The sequence below is a fragment of the Galeopterus variegatus genome, unplaced genomic scaffold (genome assembly GCF_000696425.1).
Source record: "Galeopterus variegatus unplaced genomic scaffold, G_variegatus-3.0.2 Scaffold2900, whole genome shotgun sequence".
In the NCBI taxonomy this organism is placed as follows: domain Eukaryota; kingdom Metazoa; phylum Chordata; class Mammalia; order Dermoptera; family Cynocephalidae; genus Galeopterus; species Galeopterus variegatus.
The window spans coordinates 41,516-57,893 of NW_007729011.1; the positions used below are offsets into that span (position 1 = coordinate 41,516).

At 36.9% G+C, this 16,378-nt stretch overlaps 1 pseudogene; it reads right to left on the reverse strand.

Annotated features, from left to right (window-relative positions):
* Window positions 1-8,229: 8,229 nt before the first annotated feature.
* LOC103599280 lies at window positions 8,230-10,380 on the reverse strand (annotated as a pseudogene).
* Between the last annotated feature and the right edge of the window lie 5,998 nt (window positions 10,381-16,378).

The window sequence follows — 16,378 nt, forward strand, 5'->3', positions numbered from 1 at the left end:
GTGGGAGCGCCGCCACGCTTCCCAAGCGGCGCACTATCCAGTGCGCCACTGGGCCGGCCCAGCCATTTTCTTTTTGAACTGTTGCTATGCAATGGGGCCCACAGTTAAGAATCCCACTGTTCCAGATTACTATGGATAGTGTCAAGGGGAACAGACCAGAGGAAAGGCTGTCATCTCTGCTCAAATGTTATGTTTTGAATTTGCATCAGTAGTGTGGGAAAATAGCCTAAATGATTCATTTTCAAGTATAGCTTAGCAAGGGTTGCTTGACTAACTTGTGGTGTGATATCCCCTGAATGTATACTTCCCCAAGGATGACTTCTCAAGATCGTGCCTGGTCACCTTGTTCTTTTTTACTTCTATAGCTTAGCAAGGGTTGCTTGACTAACTTGTGGTGTGATATCCCCTGAACGTATACTTCCCCAAGGATGACTTCTCAAGATCGTGCCTGGTCACCTTGTTCTTTTTTACTTCCTGGTTCTTCTTCCTCTTTAGGACTTCTGGTGGGCCTTTTTCGTGGGCTTCTCCTGAGCTCACCCCTTTCCACCAGAGGGAAGGGGACAATAAATACCTTATAGAGAAGTAATAAAACTTAGGCAGTGTCTGGGAAGATTGCACACTCCATAGTACTCAGTCAATGAGGAACCGGGGGAGGGACTTGTGCACTAGGGAATAAATTGCTCAATGTAATCATTTCTGGTGTGCCTGCCCAACAGACACCTGATCTTGCAAAACTGCCATTAAATTCTCTCTTTGCTGTAACTCGTGTCTCTGTGTCCATCCTTTAGCATTGGACAGATGAGGGCAGTGCTCACAAGTAGAAAATAATATAAGTGTACTCCAACCTCTGGGCCCTAAAAATTTCCAGAGGACCCATCAGTAACTCTGGTAGCCAATTTAAATTCTTCTTTGCTTTCTTCAAAGGGATTTTGTAATCCAAGAAGTAATTTAAAGTGGTGTTTTTAGGAAAAATAAGTTCTATTGACTTACACTTGAGCTAGACAGCTATAATTAATATTAACTTACTACATGTTATCAAATGGCTAGAGGGGAGGAGATTGAATGTCCTCAACACCATGAAATGATTATATTTTGTAATGATGAATATGCTAATTGTACTGATTTGATCATCAGACATTGTACACAGGAATTGATATTCAACTCTGTACCCTAAGAATAAGTACAATCAATTACGTTTCAATAAAAAACCCAAAAAACAAAACAATAAATAAACTGTGAAAGGTAGTAGCTCTCAAAGCTTTAGGGATAATGTCCCAGAGAACTAATTATACATAATTTATTCAACAGTAATTTATTTTTTAATATAAAGCAAAAGTTTCTTGGTTAAATAAATAATCCATACTTACTGCAGAAAATCTTGGAAATTTGGAAAAGTCCAAATGAAGAAGTTAAATTCATTCATAATTTCAGACATAGTAACTCTTAGTATTTTAATATCTTCATATGCATATTGAATATAATAAAAAAGTCACCCCAGTTTTCTCCTACAGTATTATCAATACAGAACACTCAGTCAACACTTCTCTTCTGACACCAGATGTGGTTCCCCCACCAAATCAAGGAATTCTCAGATACCAGCTGAGTGTCCTATATACAATTCAATTCTGACACTATATACCTGGAGTTAGCATCAGATCCCACAGGTGAAGGGCTCTTGCCCTCCACTTGAGATGCCAATCACAAGTCTGGGCCTTAGGTATTTTTGACCAGTGGCCTCTGAATTGCGGATTCTCATGAACCCCTCCTTGGGTTTTGTCATTTGTTAGAATGACTCATATAACTCAGGGAAACAGTTTACTTATGTTTATTATAAAAGCATATAACTCAGGAACACCTAGATGAAAGAGATGCATAATACAAGATATACGGAAAAGGACATGCTCTTTTGGAGTGCACCATACTCCACGTGTTTAGCAATCCAGAATCACTCCGAATCCTGTCCTTTGGGTTTTCATGGAGATGTTATTACTTTGGCATAATTGATGAAATCACTGGCCATTGGTTATCAACTCAACCTTTAGCCTCTCTCACCTCCCTGGTGGTAGGAGAAAGGGAGGGGGAAAGTTTTCTACATTTCTACCTGTGATTGGATTGTGTAAAATTGAATTTATTTTTTCCCTAAAAGATTAAGATAATTCATTGTGAAGACATTGGCTGGAGTATTTTTAATTTTTTTAGAATAGTTTTAGGTTCACAAAAGCTTTCAGCTTTTCCCCATTCAGGATGATATTGGTGATTGGTTTGTCATATATGGCTTTTATTATGTTGAGTTACTTTCCTTTTATACCTAATTTGCTGAGAGCCTTTTTCATGAAGGGTTTTTGAATTTTGTCAAATGATTTTCTGCATCTATTGAGATAATCACATGGTTTTTGTTCTTGATTTTGTTGATGTGGTGTATCACATTTATCAACTTGTGTGTGTTGAACCATCCTTGTCTCCTAAGGATGGATCCCACCTGATCATGATATATAAGTTTTTTGATGTGTTGTTGTATTCTCATTGCTAATATTTTGTTGATGATTTTTGCATCTATGTTCATCAGATATATTGGCCTGTAGTTTTCTTTTTTTGTTGTTGTATCTTTGTTTGGTTTTGGTATGAAAGTTATGCTGGCCTCATAGAATGAGTTTGGGAGAGTGGTCTCTGTTTCAATTTTTTTGGAATAGTTTGAAGAGAATTGATATTAATTCCTCTTTAAAGGTTTGGTAGAATTCAGCAGTAAAGCCATCTGGTCCTGGGCTTTTCTTTGTTGGAAGACTGCTGATTACTGCTTCAATCTCAAGCTTGTGATTGGTCTGTTCAGGTTCAAATTTTTTGGCATAGCGTTGTTTGTAATAGTCTGTAATTACTCTTTATATTTCTGTGGTATCAGTTGTAATGTCTCCTTTGTCATTTCTAATTTTTGTTATATGAGTCGTCTCTTTTCCTTCTTTCTCTCCTTTTTTTTTTGTTAACCTAGCTAATGATTTGTCTATTTTATCTATCTTCTACAAAACCAAGTTTTTGTTTCATTGATCTTTTGTGTCATTTTTGGGGTCTCTACATCATTTGGTTCTGCTCTGACCTTAATTTTTTTCCATCTACTAACTTTGAGAGTGGATTTTTCTTGTTTTTCTAGTTTTTTGAAGCATAGCATTAGGTTGTTTATTTGAAATCTTTCTCTCTTTTTTTGATGTAATCATTTATTGTAATAAACTTCCTTCTTAGTACTGCTTTTGCAGCATCCTTAGGTTTCGATAAGATGTGTCTTTATTTTCATTGGTTTTAAGAAATTTTTTGATTTCTTGTTTAGTTTTTCTTGGATCTATTTGTCATTCAGGAGCCTGTTATTTAATTTACATGTATTTTTATGGTGTCTCAAATTTTGCTTGTTATTAATTTCTAATTTTAATCCATTGTGGTCTGAAAAAATACTTGAGATGATTTTGATATTTTAAATTTGGTAAGAATTGATTTGTGGCCTAACATGTTGTCTATCCTGGAGAATGTTCCATGTGCTGATGAGAAGAAGATATATTCTGTAGTTGTTGGATGAAGTGTTCTGTAGATATCTGCCAGGTTCAATTGGTCTAAAATGTAGTATAAATCCTTTGTTTCTCCGTTGATTCATTGCTTGGATGATCTGTCCAGTGCTGAGAGAGGGGTGTTCAGGGCCCCCACTATTATGATTTATTTGGGTCTATCTCTTTCTTTGTGTCTAATAGTGTTTGCTTTATATATCTAGGTGCTCTGCTGTTAGGAGCATATTTATTTATGATTGTTATGTCTTCTTGGTGGATAGATCCCTTTCTCATTATATAGTGGCCTTCTTTGTCTGTTTTTATGGATTTTGGTTTAAAGTTTATTTTATCCAATATAAGAAAGCTACTTCTGCTTATTTTTGGTTTCCATTTGTGTGGTATATCTTTTTCCATCCCTCCACTGCTAGTCTGTGTGTGTCTTTACAGATGAGGTAAATCTCTTGAAGACAGCATATAGTTGGGTTTAGCTTTTTAATCCAATCCATGAGTCTGTGTCTTTTGAGTGAGAAGTTTAATCTATTTACATTTGGGGTTGTTATTGAGAGGTATTCTCTTACTACTGGCATTTTATCACTTTTTGTTTAGATTTTTTCAATATCTTTTTTTTCTTTCTTCCCCTTTTACTATTCATCTTCAATAGATGAATTGTTTGTTGGTTTTTTGAGGTGGTAGTATTTAGTTTCTTTTTTCTTTCTCATTTGCGTTTGTGTTTTACCAGTGTTTTTCTTGTATATTCATGGTAGTGATTATTGTCTTTTGGATTCCAGATGCAGGACTTCCTTGAAGATTTCTTGCAGGGCTGGTAGTATGGCAGTGAGTTCCTGCAGCTTTTCGTTTGTGTTTTACCAGTGTTTTTCTTGTATATTCATGGTAGTGATTATTGTCTTTTGGATTCCAGATTCAGGACTTCCTTGAAGATTTCTTGCAGGGCTGGTAGTATGGCAGTGAGTTCCTGCAGCTTTTGTTTGTCTGGGAAATACACTATTTTTTCCTCATTTCTGAAGGATAGCCTTGATGGGTCTAGTATTCTTGGTTGGCAGTTTTTTTCTTTTAGTATTTGAATATGTCATCCCATTTTCTTCTGTCCTGTAGAGTTTCAACTGAGAAGTCTACTGTTAGTCTGATGGGGTCTCCTTTATGAGTGACTTGATGTTTTTCTCTTGCGCTTTTGGGATTCTCTCTTTATCTTTGAGCTTTGACAGTTTGCCTATAATGTGTCTTGGAGAGGATATTTTAAGATTGCATCTGTTTGGGAATCTTTGATCTTCCTCGATCTAAGGTCTTTGTCTCTGCCTATACCCAGAAACTCTTCCATTATTATTTCATTGAATAGATTTTCAATGCCTTTAATGTTCTCCTCCTTTTCTGGAACACCCATGATTTGGATGTTTGTGCACTTAAGGTTGTCTGCTAGCTTTCTTAGATTTTATAGTTATTTAAAATTTGTTTTTTCCTTTTTTTTTTTTTTTCCCAACTGGGTTGTATCATAAAGACTGTCTTCAAGATCAGAAACTCTTTCTTCTGCTTGCTCTAATCTGTTGCTTAAGCTCTTGGTCATGTTTATTATTTTTTTTTTTTCTTCATTGTGTTGTTTGAGTCTTCTATTATCTCATTGAGTTTCCTTAAGATGTTACTTGGAATTCCTTCTCAGTCATTTCAAGGGTTTCCTGTTCTGTCAGCTCTGGTACTCAAGAATTACGCTCTCTCTTTGGCAATGTCATATTTTCTTGGGTTTCTTGTTTGTTTGTTTGTTTTTTGTACTTGTAGTATCTCTACGTTGATTTCTAGACATCTGGTAGATCAGTTGCTTCTCCTATTACTCTGGAATATTTTCTTGGGTTTCTTGTTTGTTTGTTTGTTTTTTGTACTTGTAGTATCTCTACGTTGATTTCTAGACATCTGGTAGATCAGTTGCTTCTTCTATTACTCTGGAATGGAGTTTGAGGAGAAAGACTTCCTCTTCTTTTTCCAGGCTCCTTTGGTGACTCTCCTTGTGTCGATGCAGTTGAATATGCCACAGGCCACTTGCATGGTCTTTGTGGCTGCTACTGTGGCAGCAAGCTGTCCTTGTGGCAGTAGAAGCTATGGGGGTGGCTCTTGTGGACCACCTCTGTGGAAGCAGTGTTAAGCCTCCCTGTCCTGGTGGTGGCACTTCTCCTGCTTTCTGTGAGGGTGGGGGTCAGGGGTGACCAGGGCTTTTCCCTGTGTTGGGCCTCCCTGTCCAAGTCGTGGCACTCTTCCTGCCTTCTGTGCAGGCAAGGGTTAGCTATAGCACTAACTTATTGTATTAGAATAGAGAAAAAAGTCTCAAATTAGTAATCTAAGCTTTCATTTTAAGAAAGTCAATAAGAAGAGAAAATTAAGCACAAACAATCCGAGAAAGAAAATAAAGATACAAGTAGAAAGCAAAATAATTCGAAAGTAGAAAAACAATAGAGACAATCAACAAAACAATAAGATTGGTCTTTGAAAACATTTATAAAATTGACAAACTTCTAGTATTATTAATAAAGAAAAAGGAGAGAAGACACAAATTATCAAAATAAGGAATGAAGCACAGTATTTTGGTATAGACCCCACCGACACCAAAAGTGTTACATTATAAGTGAATACAAAAGCATCACACAAATTTGACACCTTAGATGAATGGACCTTGAAAAGCACAAACTACTATAGATAAATCCAATAAAAGATGATTTGGATATCCCTATAAATGTTAAATAAATTGAATTTATAATTAAAAATCTCCCCAAAAAGAAATATTGAGACACAGATGGGTTTGCTAGAGAATTCTACTAAAATTTTTGTATTTATTTTTTGACAATTTTGTTTTTAATTTTTTTATTTTTGGTGGCTGGCTGGCAAGGGGATCCAAACCTGTGACCTTGGTGTTATTAGACTGAACTCTCACCAACTGAGCTAACTGGCCAGCCTGTCTACCGAAATTAAAAGAATTAAAATAAATTCTATGTAATCTTTTCTAGAAAATATAAGAGGAAGAAACATCTCCTTACTCATTTTATGATGCTATTATTACTCTGATGAAAAAAATTAGACAAAAATATTACAAAAGAAACTGGAAACTACAGACCAATATCCTTCATGAATACAGACACAAAAATGTTTAACAAAAACTTAGCAAATTGATTTCTACAATATTTAAAGAATTATACACCATGACTGAGTGAGGTTTATCCCAGAGATGCAAGACTGGTTTAATATTTGAAAATCAATCGATGTAGTCCAGGAGAAAATTTTCAGGACCAAAGGATTGGTAAGTACTTTTTAGACATGAATCCAAAGCAAGATCCATAAATGAGTAAAATCTGCAAATTAGAATTCATCAAAATTAAAAACTTTTGCTTGGTGAAAGACTCTGTTAACAGGATAAAATGACAACCTACAGACTTGGTGAAAATATTCTTAAATCACGTATCTGACAAAGGAGTCCTATTTAGAATATATAAAGAACTCTCAAAACTTAACAGTAAAAACCCAAGTAGTCCAACTAGAAAATGAGCAAAAGACATGAAGAGACATTTAACCTAAGAGAATATATGGATGTCAAAAAAGCACATGAGGGTATGTTCCACTCACCACTAGAGAAATGCAAATTTAGATCATGATGACACACCACACATCTATTAGCACAGCTAAAGTAAAAAATAATGACAACAACCACAATGCTGATGAGTTAATGATATTAACTGTATCTCTCATAAATTATTGGGAATGTAAAATAGTTTTGCAATTTCTTAAAAACTTAAACATGTACTACCATATGACCTTGCAATTAGACTCCTGGGCATTTCTTACAGAGAAATGAAATTTTTTTTTTTTTCCTTTTTGTCTTTTTTCGTGTCCAGCAACGGATCGCAACCCTCAGTGTCACTCCCGTACTGGACCGGGACCGGCAACGGGATCGCAAACCTCGGTGTTGCTCCCACACCTCGCTCAGCCAGTGAGCGGGAACTGGTCTGTATGTGGGATCCGAACCCTCGGCGGGAGCACCACCGCGCTCCCAAGCGGCGCACTGTAGCAGCGTGCCACCGGGCCGGCCCGAGAAATGAAATTTTATGTCTACACAAAAACGTATAAATCAATGTTCTTAGCAGTTTTAGTTGTAATAGCCCAAACCTGGAAACAACAAAATTGTCCTTCCATAGGTGAATGGTTAAACAAGCAGTGGTATATACATATCATGGGATATACTACTCAGGAATAAAAAGAAACAAACGATTGATAAACACAATAACTTGGATGGATGTAATGGGAATTCTATGATTAAAAGCCAATCTCAAAGGGTCACATATTCCATGATCCCACTTATAGAACATTCTTGAAATGACATAATTTTACAAATAACGATCAGATTAGTGGCTGCCAGGGTTTAGGGATGGAGCAGATGGAAGGAGAAGCATGAGTGAAATCTTTGTGGTGATGGAAGAGTTCTGTTTGTAGTTGTGGTTACACAAATCTATACATAAGATAAAATGGCATAGAACTATACACACATATTGTACCAATGACAATTCCTGGTTTTGATGCTGTGCTATGGTATATGAAAGATGTAGCCATTGGGAGACATTTGGTGATGAGTACGTGGGACCTCTCTACTATTTTACTACTTCCTTCAAATATATAAATATTTCAAATGAAAAGTAAAAAAAAAATAGATATGGGGCTATTCATATTTTACTATTTCTTCTTGGATCACTTTTGGTAAGTTATGCTTTCCTGATACTTGTCCATTTAATCTAAAGTGTCAAATTTAGTGTCATAAATTGCTTACTTATGTTCTCAATATTGGCCCTAAGGTGTTATCTACTTTTTCATTTCAGATTTGGTAACTTCGTTTCTTTTCCTTTAGCTTGATTAGTTTTTCTTGGAGTTTATAATTACTCTTTCAAAACACCAACTTTAGTTGATCTTCTCTATCGTATATGAGGGTACATCCAAAAGTTAATGGAAAGATTTGTATTATCTTTCAGTTTTATTTTTCCATGGCTTTCTGAAGTACCCTTGTATTTGTTTTCTATTTCACTGATTCATGATCTTAATATTTATTATTTCTTCATTCAACAGTTTTGTTCGATTTTCTATTCTTTTTCTAACTTTGAGATAGAATCTAGGATTTTTTTTTAATATATGTAGTTTGGTCTATAAATTTTTCTCTAATCACTGGCTTTCTTTGGATTTCATAAGTTTTTATTAGTATCTTCATTAGCATTTCATTCAAACAGTTTTTTTTTTGTTGTGATTTCTTCTTCATACTATATCTTATTTAGGAGTGGATTATTTATGTTCCTTACATTTGGGGACTTTTTAAATTATATTTTCTTTTAAAGCAAATTCCTAACTTGATTTTATATGGTTAAAGAACATTCTATAAATGATTTCAATTCTTTGAAAGTATTTGAAGCTTATTTTGTGACCCCTCTTGCAGTAATAGCATTCATTCTTCTGTATATTCTTTTTTTTTTTTTTGCGCTTTTTTTTGAGACAGGCCACACCGCACTCAGCCAGTGAGCGCTGTGAGCGCACCAGCCATTCCTATATAGGATCCGAACCCGCGGCAGGAGCGCTGCTGCACTCCCAGTGCCACACTCTCCCGAGTGCGCCACGGGCTCAGGCCTGTATATTCTTAATGCAGTGTCTGTGGCTGAGGCAGACTGGGCTGCACGTGTGCTGTACTGCTCTCGCACCCAGAGCCATTTCATGAGGGTGGTCACTGTCAGCCTTCTTCCACTTGGCTCTGGCAAAGATATTTTCAATCTGGGCACAGACATCATCCTTGATATTCTTATTGGAAGCAGCATTGCCAGAAACCCACCCATGGGTGATGGCCTCTTCTGCTGATCTGCTGGTCTTGCTACACTTCCATCAGCCTTGTGACCACGTCTCTGGCTGCCTGCGAAATATCTTCCCACTACGGAGAGTCAAACTCACAAACTCACAGTCACTAGCCAGGATCTCGCGGAAGAGATTCTTATCATGGTTCTCGTAGTTGTCATCTTTCACCTCCTCGTAGAAGGGTGAGTTGCCTGAAAGCAGGATGTACATGATGACTTCAATGGCCCAGCAGTCCACAGGGCGTCCATACCACTGTCCGCCTACCGTCTCTGGGGCGAGATACTCAGGGGTCCCACAGGACCCTCTGATGAGGTTATTCTCTAGCTTAGCTAGGTGGAAGTTGCTGATGACCATCTTCGAGTTCTTCAGCCATTGGTGGTAAAGCAGGTTCTCCAGCTTGAGGTTCCTGTGCATGATCCTGTGTGAGTTCAAGTAGGCCACAGCCTCCAGGACCTGCTGCACCATGATGCTGGTGCCTCGCTCCACGTAGTAGCCCTGGTCCAGGATCCAAACAGCTCCCTCCTGATGGCCAGCTCCAAAAGATGAAGTACTCCTAGTGAGTCACAAACACACGCGCCAGTTGCGGGATGTTGGGATGCTTCGTCATCCTGAGGATGCTTATCTCATTCTCGGCTGCCTTCCGCACCTTGCAGCTGTCCTGCTTCTGGAATTTCTTGCAGGTATGCACCTTGCTGTTGTCTTGTCCTTGGCTCTGAAGTTTTTGCAGAACTGCTTGGTCTTGATGACCTGTCTCAAATCATCTGTCAGTAACCTCTGATGGCTGGTTATAGTTCTTCTTGTTGCTCAGAGTTAAATGCACCCAAATGGCATTTCTAGGCTCTAAGCTGCAGTGCCAGTCACAGGGAGGAAGTGACTGTGGGCTTGTGCTAACCCAGGTCTGTCTCAAATCATCTGTCAGTAACCTCTGATGGCTGGTTATAGTTCTTCTTGTTGCTCAGAGTTAAATGCACCCAAATGGCATTTCCAGGCTCTAAGCTGCAGTGCCAGTCACAGGGAGGAAGTGACTGTGGGCTTGTGCTAACCCAGGACAGTTTAGCGTTTGGGGCTCCCCAAGGCAGATAGCCCATCGCTTTACTCTTTGGGTATGTACAAATCAGTTTTCTCACCTGGAAACCTGGACTCTTGCAGCACTTTCCTTTACCTCATCCAGGACACCATTCCTCTCTAAGTCCTTTTCTTCACTGATAAAAACATCCTAGCTTTTGCAGTGAGGTAAGGCAGGAGAAACTCTCTATGTTGATATGTGTGCACATGTAATTAGTTCTGGGTGACTCTGATGTTACCTTGTCTGTCAGCTTGTGAAGGCTGGAAAAGTTTCAAGCATCGTTTTTCTATGACAATGTAATAGAAAGGAAGAACCTGACTTAAAACTACTCCCTTAATCTGTTTCTTATCGGTGGCTACCTTCTGTTTCCTTGGGTTTCTTCTAGTTTCATTTTATTTTTCAGATTGGTAAATTTAATATACGATTTTATGACATTTCCATGTTTGAGTGGGGCAGAAGTCAGAAACTTACGCTAGTTTGCTCTTTCCAGAAACTAGAAGTATATTACTTTTTAAAAGTTGTTTATTGAATGATTAGATTATAAAGTTAAGAAAGAAACAGCCTTTGTATTGAGATCTATCTTTGAACCAAGTTGTTAGATTGTCTTGTGTTATTTTTCCATGCCTCCCTCTCTTGCTAACTCAAAAACATTTATTGATCTGTAGTTTTATGGGTTTTTTTTCCTTAATCACCTCTGGTCCTTCCACTGATTGGCGTTGGGTATATCCCATTTGAATTCTAGTTAACTGATCCCAACTTTATGTCCCTCTTCTGTTCTTTACATCATGGACCAATTGGTAATTACTCGCTGCCTTTTACTATCCCTCCAACCTGTACAAAACCCACCTATTAGAGAAACAGGCTACAAGCAAGAAAGAGAATGACGGTAAGACTGTAAGAGAGACTGTCACGATCAATAGAGTGAATATACTGATCATGACGTAGCTACATTACAGCTGATATTAACAATTTTGATAAACTTTAGCCTGAGGAGATAGATGAGGATCTGCATCCATTCAATGAAAATATAAGAAAACATTGCCCTTATTATCTTCAAGGTGATGAAACTAAATTTTCTAGGCTTATCATGTAATCAAAATTTTATTCACAATTCAGATAAAAGGTAGCCATATTTTAATGGAGTGAATTATTTTAGGGAATGAAAGAGGCTTGAAACCGATTGGCTAGTATTTAATTATATTGTTAGTTTGTCTTTAGACAGAATGAAATGGACAGACATACCATCTTCCTGGTAAAGGTACAAGAAGATGGCATTTGAATGCCATATGCCTAAGAGATGTAGAGGGACCAGGGAGCTAGGGAATTTGAGCAGCATGTGCCAGCCTCTCAAAGGAAAAGCACGGATTGATGTGTGAGAGCCCAACTAGAGGCAGAGCAATGTGAAGGGAGAATCCAGAGCAAGCTGTGCTTGGAGTAGAGACAAGCAGTGGGCATTAGGGAGCTTGATCCCAGGTATTAAGACCCTAGGCATTGGCTTGCCATTCTTTTAATAGGTTGTAGTACCTGGCAGGGGACTAAAGTAACTCTTGAGATTTAGGGCAGAAGCAAGAATAGTTCCTGGAAAAAGAAGGCCTCAGTTAGTGTTTACTAAATTGAATGAAAACAGGAAGAGAGAAAATGAGATGATAGACTAGGCTTGGAAATGTTGAAGAGCAGTACCCGATCATGAGTCCCTATAAGTTCATCTTAATTGTTTCTTCTTACCATAGTGGAAAGAAATGGAGGTGGTAGCTGTAGGTGGTATTTATGTAGTGGCTAGGTATATATGAGACAACAAATATTGTTATAATTCTGTGTCCACTAAAGTGGAAGTACACTGTATGAAGGAATAAATGTTTATGTCCTCCCCAAATTCATATGTTAAAATCCTAAACCCCAAGATTATGGTATTAGAAAGTGGGGCCTTTGGGAGGTAATTAGGTCATGAGAGTGGAGCCCTCATGAATAGGATTAGTGCCCTTATAAAAGAGATCTTGGAAATATTCCTCACTCTTTCCTCCATGTGAAGTTGCAGTGAGAAGACAGACTTCTATAAGGCAGCAGGCTCTCATCAGACACTGCATCTGCTGGCACCTGAATCTCAGACTTCCCAGCCTCCAGACTGTGAGAAACAAATTTCTGTTGTTTATAAGCCCCCCTGTCTTTGGTATTTTGTTACAACAGCCCAAGGAGACTAAGGCACTGAATATTCTCTGTTCCTTATTTGAAAGTTCTAAAAGTAGTACTGTCTGACAGTATTATTGTGAGTAGTATTGCTAGATCTGGGCACCATACTCTCTCTAATGCCTGAGAGCAGCTGGAAATGGCAGTGATTCTGGGTGGGGCAACCCAGGCTTGGACTGAATTCCATCTGAGTCTTGGTCTCAGGCAGATAGGGTTGCCAGGTTAATAAATAAAAATATATGATACCTAGTTAACTTTGAATTATTTATAATTTCCTTTGCATATGTTCACTGGAACAGAAGAAAAAAATTGCATGTGCAATACTTTAAACAAAAAACATTTATGTGTACATATTTATAGGGTACAGTGTGTTGCTTCAATATGTGCATATACTGTACTTTGATTCACTTAGGGTACCATAATTTTATGCCTGTTAATCCACCACTTCTCCCCATCCCCTCCAACATGTCCAATACTTATAACTGAAGTTTATTTTTTGTATTTCTGAAATAAATTATAAACACTCATATTACATACTTTAATTATATTTCTACAATAATTTGGATCTACTTAACATTTCTTTGTTTTACAGAATTTGCTTATAAAACTCCTTGTGGTTACAGTCTATTTCCCATTCACATTATAATATAGCTTGCACAGTGGTCACATTCAATTTATTTAATTCTTGTGTCCACTGAACATTGATTAATGAGAAAGCATGCTCAACATTTGCATTATGAGCCAGTTTATTGAACATGTCCTTGTGTAAAGTTAACAACTCTAAGAATTGCTCTTCAAATTTCATTTGATGAAGCATATAGTACCATCTCTCATGGCATAAGTTGTTTTCCCATTCTTTAAGATTATGTTGCATCTCTTGCTCAATAGCTTTTAAAAAATACTGTCCACTGACAAGAAAAGAGCGCTGTTGTCAAATTTTATTCCTTTCATCTAACACTACACATGATGATTCCAATAGTTTCCATGCTAAAAAGGTATTTTGTAACATCCATGTAAAAGAATTGAGTTCTTCAAGGGTTGATATTCATTAAAAAAAAGAAAAAGTCATGGCAAGTGCTATAATAATTACTCACTTCAAGTCAGAAATTCTTTTCCTGTTCAAGAGTAAAGTATGGTTTGGTCACTCATGGAAATTGTTGTGTGGTCTGGCCCATGATGTGCTGTGCCAGTGTGGGCATGGCTGAAAGAGGCTGGATAAGCTTGGGATGTTGTGCATGTATTTTAACAGAGGGCATGAGTGAGCATGAAATGATTGTGCATATGGTTATGCTTGTTTAGAGGAGCCAATGAGACTGGCATAAGACTTGTGTGCTCTGAGACTACAGGATTAAAGGTCAAAATGAAGGTTATCAGTTAATTTATTAAGAACAAAGTATCATCTTGAACTCCATGTCACAGATAATTGCCACATCTCTCCATCAGATATAGTCAATTCTAATATTCGTGTGTTGACATGTATTTTAACAGAGGGCATGAGTGAGCATGAAATGACTGTGCATATGGTTATGCTTGTTTAGAGGAGCCAATGAGACTGGCATAAGACTTGTGTGCTCTGAGACTCCAGGATTAAAGGTCAAAATGAAGGTTATCAGTTAATTTATTAAGAACAAAGTATCATCTTGAACTCCGTGTCACAGATAATTGCCACATCTCTCCATCAGATATAGTCAATTCTAATATTCGTGTGTTGACCATTTTACCTGGGTAGCAGTCCTAAATATGCTCTTCCCAGAGAGTGTAAAGCCAGAAGAATTATTGCTGTTTGTTTTGTGAGTTACACTTCAATTAAATTGTATTAGCAACTTCATTTTAATTGCTTCTGAGGGACTTCATCTCCCAAGTACTAGAACATTTCTAGATTCTATCCAATGCACACTGTGGACTCTGAATTGCTTTTGGGATTAGAAGCATCCTCAAAGCAGCAAACACTTTAAGTTGCTTTGGTGCTCCATTGGCTGATCCTTTAAAGGATCCTCTGCTAGTGAAAAGACTGAAGACCCCCAACTTCCATCTTTACTGGAAGTCGGTTCTATTTTGCCACTGGTTAATTGATTTTTACAACAGCAATGGCAGTTACTTGATTTTAACGAGAGCTGAGAAGCAGATAGTTCTAGTTATCTTACTGAAATTATTGAGATGGAATTTATGAGACTAGCAATTTTATAAAAAAGTAGGACTTCTGTTTATGGCAATTTAATATATAAATATTCAATATTCCAGTGAAATGGGGATACAAACATAGCAAATTGCTACACTTTGGAGTTTTTTTTGAGTGGCCTACCCCTCATCGTCATGCTTATTTCTGAATACACAGTGAGAGGAAGATCAGCAGAACAGTTATTGGAGCAGAGGAAGCTGATTTCTGTGCAGGGAGAAGATAAAATGTATTTTCTCATACCTGGAGGTAAAAAAGTAAATCCCCTGTTACTGAAATTTCTAAGTTTATACATTTATTTATTCTTTAACTGTAGATTAAGACATGTGCACTAGAGTTTTTATGGGGTCAACTTGTCATTCATTATGTGTATCAGGCAGGGCAAAAGAGTGACCTAGTGAGAGACTCCCTAAATTGTACTGAACAAGACAAAGAGGAATCATTTTACCTAAAAGTGTTTCCTTTTTTTCTTTTACAAACCTTATTAATGCTCTAGTTAATATTCTTTGTGTATTGTAGGTATACGTATTTCTCCTAAGTTAGAAATAACCAAAAGTCCTTTATCTAAAAATATGTCTTTTCTATTTGTTCTTTTAGCCACAAAGCTCTTTTGAAACAGGGTAAATTATCATTGAAGAACTTACCTGTGCCACTTTATTTAAGTAACTGAAGAACAGAGATTTTTGTTAAAGATAATTTATTAGTTGTGGAGAAAAAGTAAATCCCCTGTTACTGAAATTTCTGAGTTTATACATTTATTTATTCTTTAACTGTAGATTAAGACATGTGCACTAGAGTTTTTCTGGGGTCAACTTGTCATTCATTATGTGTATCAGGCAGGGCAAAAGAGTGACCTAGTGAGAGACTCCCTAAATTGTACTGAACAAGACAAAGAGGAATCATTTTACCTAAAAGTGTTTCCTTTTTTTCTTTTACAAACATTATTAATGCTCTAGTTAATATTCTTTGTGTATTGTAGGTATACGTATTTCTCCTAAGTTAGAAATAACCAAAAGTCCTTTTTCTAAAAATATGTCTTTTCTATTTGTTCTTTTAGCCACAAAGCTCTTTTGAAACAGGGTAAATTATCATTGAAGAACTTACCTGTGCCACTGTATTTAAGTAACTGAAGAACAGAGATTTTTGTTAAAGATAATTTATTAGTTGTGGAGAAAAAAAATTGAGTTACAGATATATATGATGGTTAAAATGGTCAAACATCTGTTGGCCAATAATATTTTATACATTTGATTTGTTCTCATTGTTTGGTCAAAATATTATGGTGATATTGCATTTAAAATAATTTCAAATTCATAATGCAAATGATACATAATTCTAACCCAGTTGCATGTGTTCTTAATCTTTTCTGTACTAAGGACACACTTTTTAGAGTTAAGTGTCCTTCTTGAAATCTGAAAGTCTAACTGATATTAACTTAGAGGATCCTAACACATTTTTTGTTCTATCTGTGTATTCAATTATAGGTCCTCATTATACATAAGGGAAGCTACTTAAAAATGCAACTGATTCTTTTTTTTTTTTGTCCTTTTTGAG